This window comes from Cupressus sempervirens, chromosome 6 (assembly GCF_028749045.1).
Source record: "Cupressus sempervirens isolate cs-2001-9-10 chromosome 6, ASM2874904v1, whole genome shotgun sequence".
Classification (NCBI taxonomy): domain Eukaryota; kingdom Viridiplantae; phylum Streptophyta; class Pinopsida; order Cupressales; family Cupressaceae; genus Cupressus; species Cupressus sempervirens.
The window spans coordinates 564,183,023-564,199,505 of NC_143123.1; the positions used below are offsets into that span (position 1 = coordinate 564,183,023).

The window sequence follows — 16,483 nt, forward strand, 5'->3', positions numbered from 1 at the left end:
ACAAGAGCAACTTAATGTTTGCAAAGATAATCAAGGTCATACCACCATACAATATAGATAAAAGATATATGTTTTGCAACTAGAATGAGTTTAAATTTTTAGTTTTTCCTTCGTTTAGGTTTCAGTATAATTTTCAGTTTTGAAAGCTAAGTGTTGAAGTATGCAAAATATGCAAGTAGTAGTTTTAAGTTCTGTTTCAATTCACCTAGTTTCAAATTTCCAGTTTGAAAGAGATACACATGATAGTTCAAAGTTTTCATTTTGTTTAACTAGCTAACAACTAGTGACATTCAAATATACCCAGAGCCCCCAATGTTGAAACTCAGGCTCTGATACCAAATGTAATGCCCCACCAAGAGATCCAATGAAAAAATCAAAAATTTCATTAAGTTTGGTAGCATTTTTTATTTTATTTTTTGAAAACATGAAAATTAAACCATTTACAACTTATACTTAATAACGAAAGCAATAGCAACAATTCAAATACAAGTAAATGTAACATACATAATATGTTACATTCCTTAAAGATCCCTTAACGTTGAATCACATCTAACATAACTAATTATGTTCCATCTAATACTACATCCACATAATGAAAAGTCTAATGTTCATAAATTACATTTCTGAATGCTCAATCATCCACTACACATGTCATAGGGTATGAAAGGCTTAAAAGAATATACATCTATGTAAATAAACTACATCATCATCCAATATTAATCCATGATGCAATTAAAGTAAATAAACCACATGTCATACGTGATACTTCATCATCATAAAGATATAAACATCAATCATAAAAGATAGCCATGAATCATAAAACACATCTAATCTAAATGCACGGTTCCTCACAACCGTTAATAGCATCATTAGACCATCATGGATCCTAGCCATCCCTCCGTGCATAACACCCCAAATCAATAAAGAGATCATCGGTATTAACATAGTAGGAATGTCACACCTAAAACATACTACATCACATGCATAAAGTAATCTAACATGCAAAGTAAAGCATAAGATAACATCATCTAACATATGCAAATCATCAATGTAAGAAACATACAAGTAAATACATCCATCATAGGGTATATCATCTATCATAATGATCCAAGAATAGAATGAAGATAAATACCAACCAAGAATGCTCCAGGCATGGTGTCTATAGATGGATCTCAAATGATAAGAGTGGAAATACACTACCACCCGACCGTGTGGAACCGAAGTGGTCCACTCCCACCATGCTGAGGAGATAATCTCAAGTCCTAAATAGGTTAACAAAATCACATAGCACAAATAATCTTTAATTCTAGGAATCCTAAAAGTATACTAACTCAAATGTTCCAACACAAAACTGACATCTAATCCCAGAAGCACACAATGACATGTAGGAAACTTACTCTATAAGTGGGAAAGTGTCATCACATATATCATGTAGAAGTTACCCTGGTAGTTAGCTTACAACTCCATGAGTCCCTATTGATCCTTATGCGGCCACTAGTATCCTCTCATACTGACAAGGCATACTATGGAATGCAAGGTCGCAACCAAGCATTCTATCTACTCCCATCCTAGTCTATACTAGCACTCAAGGCATGGGCGAGAATAAAAAAATTATCTTTTTAGGTTCATTTAGTTAGTATTAGGTGAGAATATTTTCACTTATTAAAACAACTTACAATGAGTTACCCTGGCAGCCTCTTAGGGCCCCGACGCCCATTGCAAGCCACTTCCTAACACTACAAGCAGATAACCTACCCTAAGCTCATGGATTCATAAATCACCAATCCATAGTCACATAAAATCACCCCAGTCTTGAACAAGCGACTAGAAAAAATACCAAAAGATAATCCATAAAAAGAGCATCAAATCTCCATGACCAAATGAAAAGCATCCATAGATAACCATGACCAGAACAGTTCTCTATTGGCAACTGAAGGTATCATTGATAATCAAAAGTATCCATTGGTTCTCAATAATCAAAATATATCTCAAAATCATACTGATCGAAGACTCCAAAATGGTTGAGTCAAAACATGTCACAACATGACATCATCAAGAAATAAATCAACACTTCAGTCCCATCATGGCAACTGAAAAGTAATCCAAAGATAACTGATCGATGACTCAAAATGGTTAAGTCAAATGTCTCATACATAAGAATAACATTCAATAAATACAAGCATTTTATAGAGCATTCCATCACATAACCATGGTTGGGTTTAGAAAGATCGAGACTAAATAACATCAACATGCCATCACATTTCATAACCCCCAAGCCTCTAGTAGACGTCCTATAACTGGTCAACACTAGTCAACCCAAAAACCCAAAATAGAAGCATAGAGAATACACAATGCAAACACATCTTATAATTTTTCTATATTACATGGTTGAATTAAGCATAGAGCTTCAGTTTTCATTTCAAATATACATTCAAGTATATAAGAGTAATCATTTGACCTACACGTCAACTTGTTTGTTTCCCCGATTACATTATCCTTCCATTATTAAAATAATATTCTAAGAATAACTTAAGGATCAATATTTATTCTTTAAAATAATCTTCAATGACCCTTAATTAAATTGTTCTCTTCATTTGCTAAGATCCATGTTGCTAATTGAATAACTCTTCCTTAATGTTACTTCAACTTTTCATCATAATCAAAGGATCATTATTCGTTATATTATAAGAGAGCCAATTATCAATCTTCGAATAAGAAGATTATAACCTTATTAAAATGATCAATTAAATCAATCAATTAACATAGGTACACAACCCATGACTTTTTAACATTCTAATAGTTCTCAACTAAAACTTAATTAAATATTACTAAAATTTGAGCCTTTTAATTTAATCGTTATCATCATTGACAACCATTATAATATCTAAAGTCATTATTCAAGTCATTAGAATAAGACTTATCAACTTCGATGTAGATAATTTACAACTTTGCTAGAGGAATCGATATTAGTATATCAATTAAAACTTTAATACATAACTTAACTATTAATTAAATTAAATTAACTCTAATTAATTAATTTAATTAATAATTACATATCCATACCAACAACACAATAAAAATTAGTTGACTAATAACTAACAATAGTTTGTACGTAAAAAGTCAACTACAACCCAATACACAAATATTCATATTAATAGTTCAATAATAATAACTTGTTAATATTTAATAACAAGCTATATTGGAAATCTTATTAATAAAACTATATGACCACATTCGTCACTCTTCTCAACAATGTTCCCATTAATACTTAAATAATAACAAGTTATAATAAATCCCCAATACCAAATATTATTATCTCAAATAAATTTCCCCTATGTAAATTGATTTATAATTCAATTAATTACCACTCTTCCAATTATTAACCAATTCAAATTGATTAATATCTTTTACAGAACTTCAATCATTAACTAATTAACTTTAATCCAATTAATTAATAACTATTTAAACCATTTATACCATTATTTATTAATAGTTTGTTAGACCCAACAAACATTAATAAATAATAAACTCATCAAAACTATAAATAATCAATCTATAGAATTCTTCCATAAACTTCATTGGTTAATATTTTACTAACTCTTAACACCATTAATGTATAACAATTCAGATCATAGCAATATCATAAAAATGTTATAACAATGACTCCTTATCATTTCGATTAAGATTCTATCGCAAAACTTAATTAATATCATAACTATATCAACAACTCAATGAATATTACTTGATTAATAATTGACAGTAATTTCATAAATTAAAACTCAACCATATTCCAATTCATATTACGACTTGAAAGTAATCATCTATTAAAATAATAATTGATTACTAAATAAATAAATAAAATTTTCAACCTAATATAAATTAGATTTCTAAATATAATTAAACATTATTAAATGATTTCCATCATTAATTCAAATTAATTTCAATGTTCATTTAAATTACCAATTAATAATTAATAATTATTTAATAATTATTAATTATTTAATAATTATTAATTAATTAATTCCTATTACCAAAATCCTTAATAACAATATTATTAATTCTAATAATATTAAACTTTTTTAATAACTATAATAATTTAAAATTAATATTAATAAACTAATAAAAATTTCAATATTAAAATTTACAATATAATAAAGAAGGGCAATTAAATTTGTATGCGATTTAAAAATCGTTGCCGGGCTTTATGAGTCGTGCGGCCCTGTCATGTCGTAGGTACACTGCGACTGCGCAGTGCCGCTGTAAGGAAAAAGGGGGTCGGGTGGGGTGAAATCCCCACCCCCCCAACACTTTATATTATATATATATTTTTAAAAAAATGCATTTTTAAATAACGTTTTCAAATAGCGTTTTCATGCAATTTGAAAATTTATAAATTTCTACTGCGATTTTAAACAAGTACATACATATATGTATATATGTATATATATATTTATATATGTATATATTTATATTTATATATGTATATACGTATATGTATATATATGTCTCTGTGTGTGTGTGTGTGTATACATAGTTCATTATCAAAAATCATAGTATTTTAATTTTATATATATATATATATATATATATATATATATATATATATATATATATATATATATATATATATATATATATATATATATATATATATATATATATATATATATATATATATATATATATATATATATACAAATTTCATATGTATATATAAAAAGAGAACATATATATCTAATTTATACAAGAAGGGCTTTCTATTTATATGACTTAAGAATTTCTAAAAGGGTAATTAACCCATTAATTCTTCTAATAGATTTGATTATAAAATTTAAAACCCTTTTAAAATCTATTTCTCAATTCGATTCTAATTCGATCCCAAACTCAATTTAGATCTAATTTCTTTCTTAATTGGAACTAGGATTTTCTAATGTTTTCTTTACAACCAAATAACATACATATCTAGTTTCCAATTTCAAGTTGCAGATTCAATTACAGAGAATATTCAGACACATATAATAGTCATGAAGAAGACAGGAAGAGAAAGAGTGCAAATAGAATATGAGAAAATCATGAGTGCACCTGAACACTGATGCTAATTTTCCATGCCTCAGAAGTCCATAGAAAAATTTCTTCCTTCTCCAACATTCGCAATTCCTCTAAGATCCAAGCCAACTGAAACCTCCAAGTGACTAGAAGTGCTTGTAGAAGCATATGAGCATGTAGAAGCATATGAACTTCTCAAATGCATGTAAGCTTTGAAGCTTGTCCAAACACACTAGGAGAGCCTCTATTTAAAGACCTCTAAGATGCATCTAGAATGAGTTTAGAAAGAACTAGAAGATAAGCATGACAACTAAGCGATACGTAATACTGTCAGTCCACAGATTGTGACCGCAATGTTCCCATATGGAAAGCTGCCATGGCACTGCCATGGCAGTGGCTGCCATGCAGTCATTCTTTTAGGGTAACTCGTTGTAAGTTGTTTTAATAAGTGAAAACATTCACACCTAATACTGACTTAATGAACCTAAAAAGATAATTGTTTGTTCTCGCCCATGCCTCAAGTGCTAGTACAAACTAGGATGGGAGTAGAGAGAATGCTTGGTTGTGACCTTGCATTCTATAGTATGCCTCATTAGTATGAGAGGATACTAGTGGCCGCATAGGGATCACTAGGGGGCCGAGGTCTATTGGGAGACTACTAGGTTAACTCTAGCATGATTCGTGCGATGGCACCTTCCTGCTTGCATAGTAGGTTTCTTACATGTCTTTGTTGTGCCTCTGGAATTATATGTTGATTTGTGTTGGAACCTTTGAGTTAGTATACTTTTAGGATTCTTGGACTTAGAGAGTATTTGTGCTATGTGATTGATAGCCTGTTTGGGACTTGAGATTATCTCCTCAGTGCAGTGGGAGTGGACCATTTAGGTTCCATGCGGTTGGGTGGTAGTGATTTTCCACTCTTATCATTTGAGATCCATCCAAGACACCATGGCTGGACATTCTTTGTTGGCATCTATCTTCATTATGTTCATGGATTATGATGTGGAAACTTATCCTTATATTGATGATTTTCATATGTTAGATGATGTTATCTTATGCTTTACTTTGCATATTAGATTCTTTTCTGCATATGATGTAGTATGATTTAGGAGTGACATTCCTACTATGATAATACTGATGATCTCTTCGATGATTTGGGATGTTACACATAGAGGGATCCAAATTAGACTTAAATAATATAATAGAACTTAAACTAACATAAAATATGGAGAGATGTTAAGTCCTAGTTTGATAATAATACCAAATGTAACACCCCACCAAGGGATCCAAAGAATTAACCTAAAGTTTCACTAAGTTTGGTAGCATTTTTTTTTTAAATCATGAAAGTTAAACTATTCACAATATAGTAGCAAAAGCAATAACAACATCCAACTAAAAGTAAACATACATGCATAACAGGTTACATTCTTCATGGATCCCTTAACGCTGAATCACATCTAAATTAACTATTAATGAATCCATCTAACACTACATCCACATAAAACAATAATGAAAATTCCAATGTTCATACATTACATTTTTGAATGCTCAATCATCCGCTATACATGCCACGGGGTATGAAAGTCTTAAAAGAATATACATGATACATCATCATAAAAGATATAAACATCCATCGTAAAAGGTTAACCATTTATCACAAACATATTTAACTAAGTGCACGATTCATCCCAACCATAAATAGCATCATTAGACCATCGTGGGCCCTAGCCATCCCTTTGTGCATAACATTCCAAATCACCAAAGGGATCATCAGTATTATCAAGTAGGAATGTCACTCCTAAAAACATACTATAACATGTGCAGAAAAGAAATCTAACATGCAAAGTAAAACATAAGATAACATCATCTAACATATGCAAATCATTAATGTAAGGATATGTGTCCACCATCATAATCCATGGATAGAATGAAAATAGATGCCAACAAAGAATGCATCAGCCACGGTGTCTCAAATGGATCTCAAATGATAAGAGTGAAGAAGCACTACCACCCGACTACGTAGAACCTAAATGGTCCACTCCCACCACGCTAAGAAGATAGTCTCAAGTCCCAAATAGGTTATCAAATCACATAACATAAGTACTCTTTAAGTCCAGGAATCTTAAAAGTATACTAACTCAAAGGTTATAATCACAAACCAACATCTAATCCTAGAGGCACACAAAGACATGTAGGAAACATACTATGCAAGCAGGAAAGTCTCATCACACGGATCATGCTAGGGTTACCGTGGTAGTCTCCCAATAGACCCCAGCCCCCTAGTGATCCCTGTGCAGCCACTAGTATCCTCTCATACTGACAAGGCATACTACGGAAGACAAGGTTGCAACCAAGCATTTTCTCTACTATTAAATAAAAGAAAAGAAAATTAATAGCAATCTTAACAACCAGAAGGTTCCACGCTAAATCACCTCTATGGTTCTCTGTACGCTAAGCTCATGGTTTCATTTATAGCATTACATTTGGTGATTTTTTATTAGATTGATGTGCGACAGTATTCTATTGTGGGTACTTTGCATCATCTGTCTCAAGTTAACCTCCTTAGACTTAGCTTGATCACCTCTATGGCTCTCTTCATGAGCAGGCCCTACACAAACAGACTCGTGGACACTAATAGCTCTACCATGTCCACAGCCTCTACCATGGCCTCTAACAGTAGACCTTGACCCAAATACCATCCTACAACCATAAGCCACATTTTTTTACAAATAGACTAAGTTCAATTTCAGTTTTTCCCATGTTTAGGTTTTCAGTATAATTTCAGGTTTGAAGCCTAAGTGTTGAAGTATGAAAATTATGCAAGTAAAAGTTTAGGTTCTGTTTTAGTTCACCTAGTTTCAAGTTTTTAGTTTGAAAAATATACATTAATCATTATCTATTAATCAATCTATTAATCATTATATATTAATCATTATATATTAAGGCATGGGCGAGAACATACAATTATCTTATTAGGTTTATTTAATCCCCATTTAGTGTAAATGTTTTCACTTATTAAAACAACTTACAATGAGTTACCTAGGCAACCACTTAGGGCCCTGATCCCCATTACAAGCCACTTCCCGACACTACAAGTAGATAACCTACCCTAAGCTCATGGAATCATAAATCACAAATCACCACAGTCCTATTAAAAAGTGACTAGAAAAATACCAAAAGACAATCCATAATATGAACATCAAAACTCCATGAGAAAATAAAAAGAATCCATAGATAATCATGACCACAACATTTCTCTATTGGCAACTGAAGGTATCACTAATAATCACAATATCCATTGGTTCTTAACAAGAAACCAAAGAGTATCTCAAATAATAATGATCAAAGACTCCAAAATGGTCAAGTCAAAATAGGTCACAACATGACATCATCAAGATCAAAGAAAATACTTCACTCCCATCAAGGTGGCTAGAAAGTAATCCAAGTATAACTAATCGATGACTCAAAAATGGTTAAGTCAAGTGTCTCATATACATATAACTCAGCTCCACTCAAGAAGACTAATGAGCAATAATAATCGGTAAATACAAACATCTCATAGAGCATACCATCACATTACCATGGTTGGGTTTATAAAGAATCAAGATTAAAAGATATCATTATGACATCACAATCATAACCCCCGAGCCTCTGGTAGATATCCTATAACTAGTCAACAACTAGTCAACCCAAAAACCCAAAACAAGAAGTATAGAGAAAACACAATGCAAGCACATGTTTTGGTTTGCTAAAATTACATAGTTGAATTAAGTGCAGATGTCTCAATTTTCGTTTCAAGTATATTTCAAGTGTATAAGATTCTTCATTTAATCTACAAGTTGACCCATTTATTGCTTTGAATTAAGCATAGATTTATCCCTCTATTATTTTAAAAAAATTTCCTAAAATAATTAGAAGATAATTATTTACTTATTTAAACCTTTTGAACTCATTTCCTTTGACTTTCAATAATATCACTCGCAATAGTTTTACAATTACTAGTGTTACTAACAATTAAATAAAACCTCATTGATTCCAAGAACAACTTCCATTATTCAAATCATTAGAATAAAACTTATCAATTTCCAATTAACTAATTTGCAATTTTTCCTAACACTGATATTATCAATAATCATTCAATTAAACCCATTGCTTAAATAAATTTGTTTAATTTTATATTAGCAACTCCATTAACATTTTGAATTAATAGTTTAATTAAATAAAAATTTTGCATTATTTTCTATCCTCCGATTAAATTAGATATATATTACTGAATAGAAATATTATAAAAAGAAGTAATCTGTTATTAAATTTTTTATTCATAATAAATATATTAATTAATATTATATACTTTTAGGATTCCTGGACTTAGAGAGTATTTGTGCTATGTGGTTTGATAACCTGTTTGGGATTTGAGATTATCTCCTCAACGTGGTGGTAGTGGACCATTTAGGTTCCACGTGGTTGGGTGGTAGTGCTTTTCCACTCTTATCATTTGAGATCCATTCGAGACATCATGGCTAGAGCATTCTTTTTTGGCATCTATCTTCATTATGTTCATGGATTATGATGTGGACATGTATCCTTATATTGATGATTTGCATATGTTAGATGATGTTATCTTATACTTTACTTTGCATGTTAGATTCTTTTCTGCATATGATGTAGTATGATTTAGGAGTGACATTCCTACTATGATAATACCGATGATCTCTTTGATGACTTGGAATGTTACACATGGAGGGATGGCTAGGGCCCACGATGGTCTAATGATGCTATTTACGGTTGGGAGGAACCATTCACTTAGTTAGCTATGTTTGTGATTTATAGTTATCTATTATGATAAATGTTTATATCTTCAATGATGATGTAACATGTATGGTTTTTGGTTTCAATTACTTTATAGCATTTGCATCCTGGATTTAGAATAGCAGATTTTTCCAAAACTTCTCCAGAATAGTGCATCTTATCACTTCCCTTCAGAGGAAAAGAAATAAGTTTATATAGACAGAGAAATGCGAGGAAGCATTTTGGAAGCTCAAGGAGCTTTTGACTAGTGCACTAATCTTAGCAGTACCTGATCTAGAAGGTGATTTCATGGTGTGTACAGATGCTTCCTTGGAAGGGATCAGGGTAGTTTTGATGTAAAATGGAAGAGTGATTGTGTATGAATCACGCAAGCTCAAGGATCATGAGTTAAATTATCCTACGCATCATCTTGAGTTAGTAGCGGTAGTTCATGCTTTGACAAGGTGGGGACATTTCTTATTGGGGTACAAATTTGAGCTACATAGTGATCATCACAGTCTTCAGTACATTTTCACGCAGCCTAATTTGAATGCTCACCAGAGGTGATGGATGGAATTTCTATGTGAGTATGATTTTGAGGTAAAGTACATTTAGGGAAAGGAGAATGTGGTGGTAGATGCTTTGAGTCGTAGGAGACATGTTTTATCATCTATGACTCTTAGTGTTGATTTGAGGAGTCAGATTCTTCAGGCACTTCCTACAAATTCTTAGTATTAGGAGGTGTGCAGAGAGATAGATTCAGGAAGATCTTTGGAGTGTAAGTTTGTAGGCTACGTTCGAGAGTTAGATGGTCTTTTGAGACATTCAAGAAGGATTTATGTGCCATTACTGGATGAGCTTCGCACCTTGATTCTAGTAGAGGCCCATCGTGTACCTTACTTGGCACATCAAGGTGTCAAGAAGATGCATGTTGATTTGCAGAATTTATTCTATTGGTCGGGGATGGAGTGAGACATTGCTGATTATGTGGCTAGGTGTCTTGAGTGTTAGAGAGTCAAGGCAGAACACTAGCACTCGACAGGACTTTTGCAACCAAATCTCATTCCTTCATGGAAGTGGGACATCATCTCTATGGACTTCATAGTAGGATTACCTATGACTGTTTGTTAAACTTTAGGTTAATTCATTTGTTATGTATGTTTATGTATATTAATGTTATGTATGCTATATATATTCATTGAGACACTGAATATTATAATCATAGTGAGAAAGTTTATTAAAAAATTTGAATCACATAGCATAAAAAATGTTTTTAATAATTTTTAAAAAAAAATCAAAATGTGGAGGGGCGAGAAATCACATCCCACCCCCCCGGTGTTCACTGTCCATGATAGTGGACCTAGTGGTAGTCATTAATGACTGCACGATAGCCACTATTGTGGTAGTGCTACGACAGCTTCCCATATGGGAACCTTGCAGTCGCAGTCTGCGGACGGACAGTACCACGTACTGTGTATGTATAATTTGATTTTTTTTTTTTAAACATTGACATATGTGTAATGCGATTTTGTTAATGTATTGCTATTAAAATTATTAAATAATAATAACTTATAAATATTAATTATTATATAATATTAAATTAATATGTATTATAGATAATATTTTATTAAAAGATTATTCCTTAAATAATTAATCATTTTTAAATCTAATAATATAAATCTAATTTAATTAGTTTTAAATGAAGGATAGAAAATAATGGAGAATTTGTTATTTAATTTAATATAACTTGTTATTAGTTATTAACAAGTTATTATTAAACTATTAATTCAAATGTGAATGGAGTTGTTAATATAGTTATATAATGGCTATTTAATTTAATTATAAAATTAAATGAAATTTATTTAAGCAATGGGTTTAATTGAATGATTATCGATAATATTAGTGTTAGGGAAATTGTAAATTAGTTAATTGAAAATTGATGAGTTTTATTCTAACGAGTTGAATAATGGAAGTTGTTCTTGGAATCAATGGGGTTTTATTTAATTGTTAGTAACACTAGTTATTGTAAACTATTGCAAGTGATATTATTGAAAGTGAAAGGAAATGAGTTAAATGGTTTAAATAAGTAAATAATTATCCTCTGATTATTTTAGAAAATTGTTTTAAAATAATGAAGGCATAATACTATGTTTTATTCAAAAAGATAAATGGGTTGACTTGTAGATTAAATGAAGAACCTATACATTTGAAGTACACTTGCAAATAGAAACTGAGACCTTCATACTCAATTCAACTATATCAACACATACATAGTAAAGTATATAGGATGATGTACTTTGTTTTCACCTATGTATATTCTTTTAAGCCTTTCATACCCTGTGGCATGTACAATGGATGATTGAGCATTCAGAAATGTAATGTATGAACATTGGACTTTTCATTATTGTTTTATGTGGATGTAGTATTAGATGGATTCATTAACTGTTAATTTAGATGTGATTCAACATTAAGGGATCCTTAAGAATGTAACTTGTTATGTATGTTTATGTTTACTTTCACTTGAATTGTTGCTATTGCTTCCATTATCATGTGTATGATGTAGATGGATTTACTTTTATGTTTTAAAAAAAAATGCTACCAAACTTAATGAAACTTTAGGTTAATTCTTTGGATCCCTTGGCAGGGTATTACACAAGACATGCCTTCAGATTACTCCCATAAGGACATAATCCAAAGCATCACTGAAGACTCTATAACCAGGCCTCTGCTACTGAACCCTCTATGGAACCGGTAAAGTGTGGTGGTCCAAGTTAGATCAACTCTCTGATATCATCTCCTATATGTCTAGGAGGTCTTTTGAGTGGTGGTCCTCTTTGATGTATAGACTCACCCTCATGCTCACCTTGTCCCTCAACCTACCTTGGTGGGGGACTCCTACTCCTCTCTCTCTCTCTGGCCCTGCCTCCTCCCGGAACCTATGCTTCCCCTCCGAGAATCTGTTGTCCTAGCTATACTATAGGTGCTATGGTCTACTAGACTATGCCAATCAATGTCTAGAAGGCATCCAAAATATCCTAATTCAGATTTAGTGGTGGAGGTGGCAGTGGAGGTGGTGGTCCATCCTCCTATCTTGCTCTACCACCTCTCACCCTATGACCTCTACCTCGACGATTGCTGCAGGTAATAGGAGGCATCCTTCACAATTAAAGTTTTAGTTAAATTCATAAGCATAATGGTTTTAGGTTCCTAGTGTTGAAACATAGGCTATGATACCAAAATGTCATGCCCAAAATATATAGGTCAAAACAAAAACAACAATTTTTTTAATTTATTTTTAATTATATAGAATTAATTAAGATACTAAGGTCTGTTGCCCGATTATAAAATTATTTCAATTTTATAGGCCATGGTTAATATTTGAAACTTTCCTGGTTTTAAGCCTTAAATTGGCCATTCTATCTTTGAATTTTTTGAGTCTTTAAGCCTCCATGTCTCCTGCTCGTTAGCAGCTTTGCACAGCACTTGAAATTGCTAAAACCCAACTTCTAAGCCTCAAGTTATTAAAGGTTAATGATCGCCTCCCAAAATGTGTTTTTCCTAACCTCCTAATAGGTTAATGATAACGTTCAAAAATACGTTTTTCTTAACCTCTCAAAAGGTTAATGTCAATGCCCAAAAACACATTTTTCCTAACCATTAACCTCTTAAAAGGTTAATGATAACCATCAAAAACATGTTTTTCCTAACCTCTATAAAACAGTTATTAACCTGTTTGAAATTCCAAATCAAACATGAAGATGGTTCAAAATAGAAAATGGGGATGATAAAGTTATCTTGGCTGAGCATATGCCCAAGTGGAGAAAGATGCAGGCACCCCATCATTTTAACAGAAGAAAGAATCACACTCTTTAAAATCTTGGGCACAAGATGGTGGAAGTATTTCTTTTGTCATGATTACAGTATATGCATCGAAATGATTAATTGATGAAGATAGTATTCAGGAAGGCTAGATGTGTATATCAAGAAACTCATCTTTGATCAAAACCATATCTCCTACGGTATCTTGATTCAACAAACAAAAGCTTGGAAAATCTTTGGTACCTAATAAAGGTTGAATTGAAAGATGCTCGTGAGGAATGAAATGGGCTCTATAAATCTAATCAAAAAAGCATTAGCAACTATTGGTTGCAAAATGGAGGTCATACCTGATCCAATAGCTATTCATTACCATTTGCCAGGGGATCTTTCTGTTCGTGTGCACAGAGAGTTTGAAGATTTTCTTGTTGAACTTACTAGTTATTTCCCCCATGAAAAGGAAAGAATTTCCCAATTTTACAATGAATGTTGGAAGGTGTTTAATTCTTTGAATTCACTGGAATTGAAATCTTTGGAGGAGCCACTATATCTTTTTGGCTAGTTTTTCAAGAATCCAGTGGCATGCCTAACTCTTGCCTCTTACTTGCCACAAAATGCTGGTGACATAGCCCAAAAGTATATTAAAGATCCAGTTTTACTTAATTTCATTGATGCAGAGTGCTTCATTGTGAGCACAGTAAAAGCTTTGCGGACACCAATGATAAATGCAAGTATGGTTCTACATGATAGACATTTTGGAGGGATAAATTATCCTATTGGTGGTGTAGGTGGAATTGCCACAAATCTATCTAAAGGTCTAATCAATAATGGTGGCTCAATTCTATACAAGGCAAATATCACAAATATTAAACTGGAAAATGGAAAAGCTGTAGGAGTGAGGATCTCTGATGGTAGAGAATTTTATGCCAAGAAGATCATTTCAAATGCAACCAGATGGGATACCTTTGGACGACTTTTAAGACCAAAGGAGCTTCCTAAAGAGGAACAAAATTTTCAAAGTTTATATGTAAAAGCGCCTTCTTTTCTTTCCATTCACTTGGGAGTGAAAGAGAGTGTTTTGCCACCGGGTATAGATTGCCATCATTTTATTCTAGAGGATGACTGGGGAAAACTAGAGGAACCATATGGAAGCATTTTTCTCAGTATTCCAACTATTTTAGATCCTTCACTAGCTCCTAACAGCTGCCATATTCTTCATGTCTTTACTATTGTGTGGATTGATGATTGGAAGGGCCTCTCATTTAGAGATTATAATGCCAAGAAAGAAACTGTGGCCAATGAAATTATTAGTAGGTTGGAGAAGACCCTTTTTCCAGGCTTGAAAGATGCAATAAATTTTAAAGAGGTTGGTACACCTAAGACACATAGACATTTCCTTGCTCGCGAGGATGGAACTTATGGACCTATACCTCATAAAAATCTGAAAGGGTTGCTTGGGATGCCATTTAACACAACGGATGTAGATGGATTATATTGTGTTGGGGATAGCTATTTTCCTGGGCAAGGAGTCATAGCTTTTGCTTTCTCAGGAATAATGTGTGCATATTCAATCAGGTATGTCAAAAGGAACATTGTGAGGAGAAGTGCATAATCATATGATAATCACACGATAGTATCAAAATTGAAACATTTAAGTGGTCAACCAGAAGTGGTGTAGGCCAATATTATTTTCAAATGATTGATCTTGTGAGCACCATACGTGGCTGTAGCACATAACTTATTTGACAAAATGATTGAGAGTCTCCAGCCTCATGCGATGTCTTTGAACCACTGTTATGGTTAATCAACAGCAACAACATTGCTTACTGCATTAGAGTTCTGCTGTACATGAGAGCGTTGTGGCTTGTGTAAAGAGAAATGTATGTTCCTTTCTACGTAATCAGGCATATCTACAATATAAATGGATGAAACAAGTCAATTAAGAGTGATGCACAAAAAATGTTTGAAAGAATGTCTCATGAAAATGGGATTCTGTGATCGTTGTCAAATTAGACTAGACTCACAAACAAGAAGCAAACTATAAAGATTCTGGTAGCCAATGGGGATTCCTTTAAAGGTGAGAATAGAAAGATCACAAAAGACATCGTGTGGCTTCTCTGGTGCGATTGTGCATACACAAACATACCCCAATCAGTGTCTTTTGATAATGTGAGAATTATGCATGTTATTGGGTCCTTCAATAAAATATGGACATTACGAGGATGTTCAAAAATCATTTTGGAAAATGCATGAGTTGGGAATGAAAGTGGATCATTTCACATTTGCTACCATGTTGAGCATATGCGCCAAGCTTGGTGACCCGAGATAGGGAAAGAAGATCCATACCCACATAGTTAGAACCGGCTTCTAATCTTAGCTTTTTGTATCCAATGCATCAGTTGATATGTATGCTAAGTGTGGAAGGCTAGCAGAAGCTCATATGGTGTTTGATGAAGCTTTTGAATGAGATGGAATTTCTTGGAATGTACTAATTACAAGATATGCACAAAGCAATGATCATAATCAACTTTAAAGATCTTCAAAGAAATGCCTCAACCAGATGTTGTCTCTTGGGATGTTGTGATCGTAGTGTATACTCATAATGAGTTTGTGGAGAGAGCCTTGGAGGTATTTAATCAAATGCAATTGACAGGCATAAAGCCATATGCCTCAACCTTCACCAGTGTCCTCCCATCCTGTACTAATTTGAGCACGATTAAAACAAGGCATAACAGAGGACTAGCTACAACTTTTGTGAGATGTGAGTGGAGCTTTTAAACCTAGCATTATTATAGCTTTAGTGGGAGTTAGTGGAGCCGATAAGACCGCATTC

At 32.7% G+C, this 16,483-nt stretch overlaps 1 pseudogene; it reads left to right on the plus strand.

The window, feature by feature from the left end:
- The first annotated feature begins 13,918 nt into the window (after positions 1-13,918).
- Positions 13,919-15,522, plus strand: LOC149553521 (prolycopene isomerase, chloroplastic pseudogene; annotated as a pseudogene).
- The last annotated feature ends 961 nt before the right edge of the window (positions 15,523-16,483 follow it).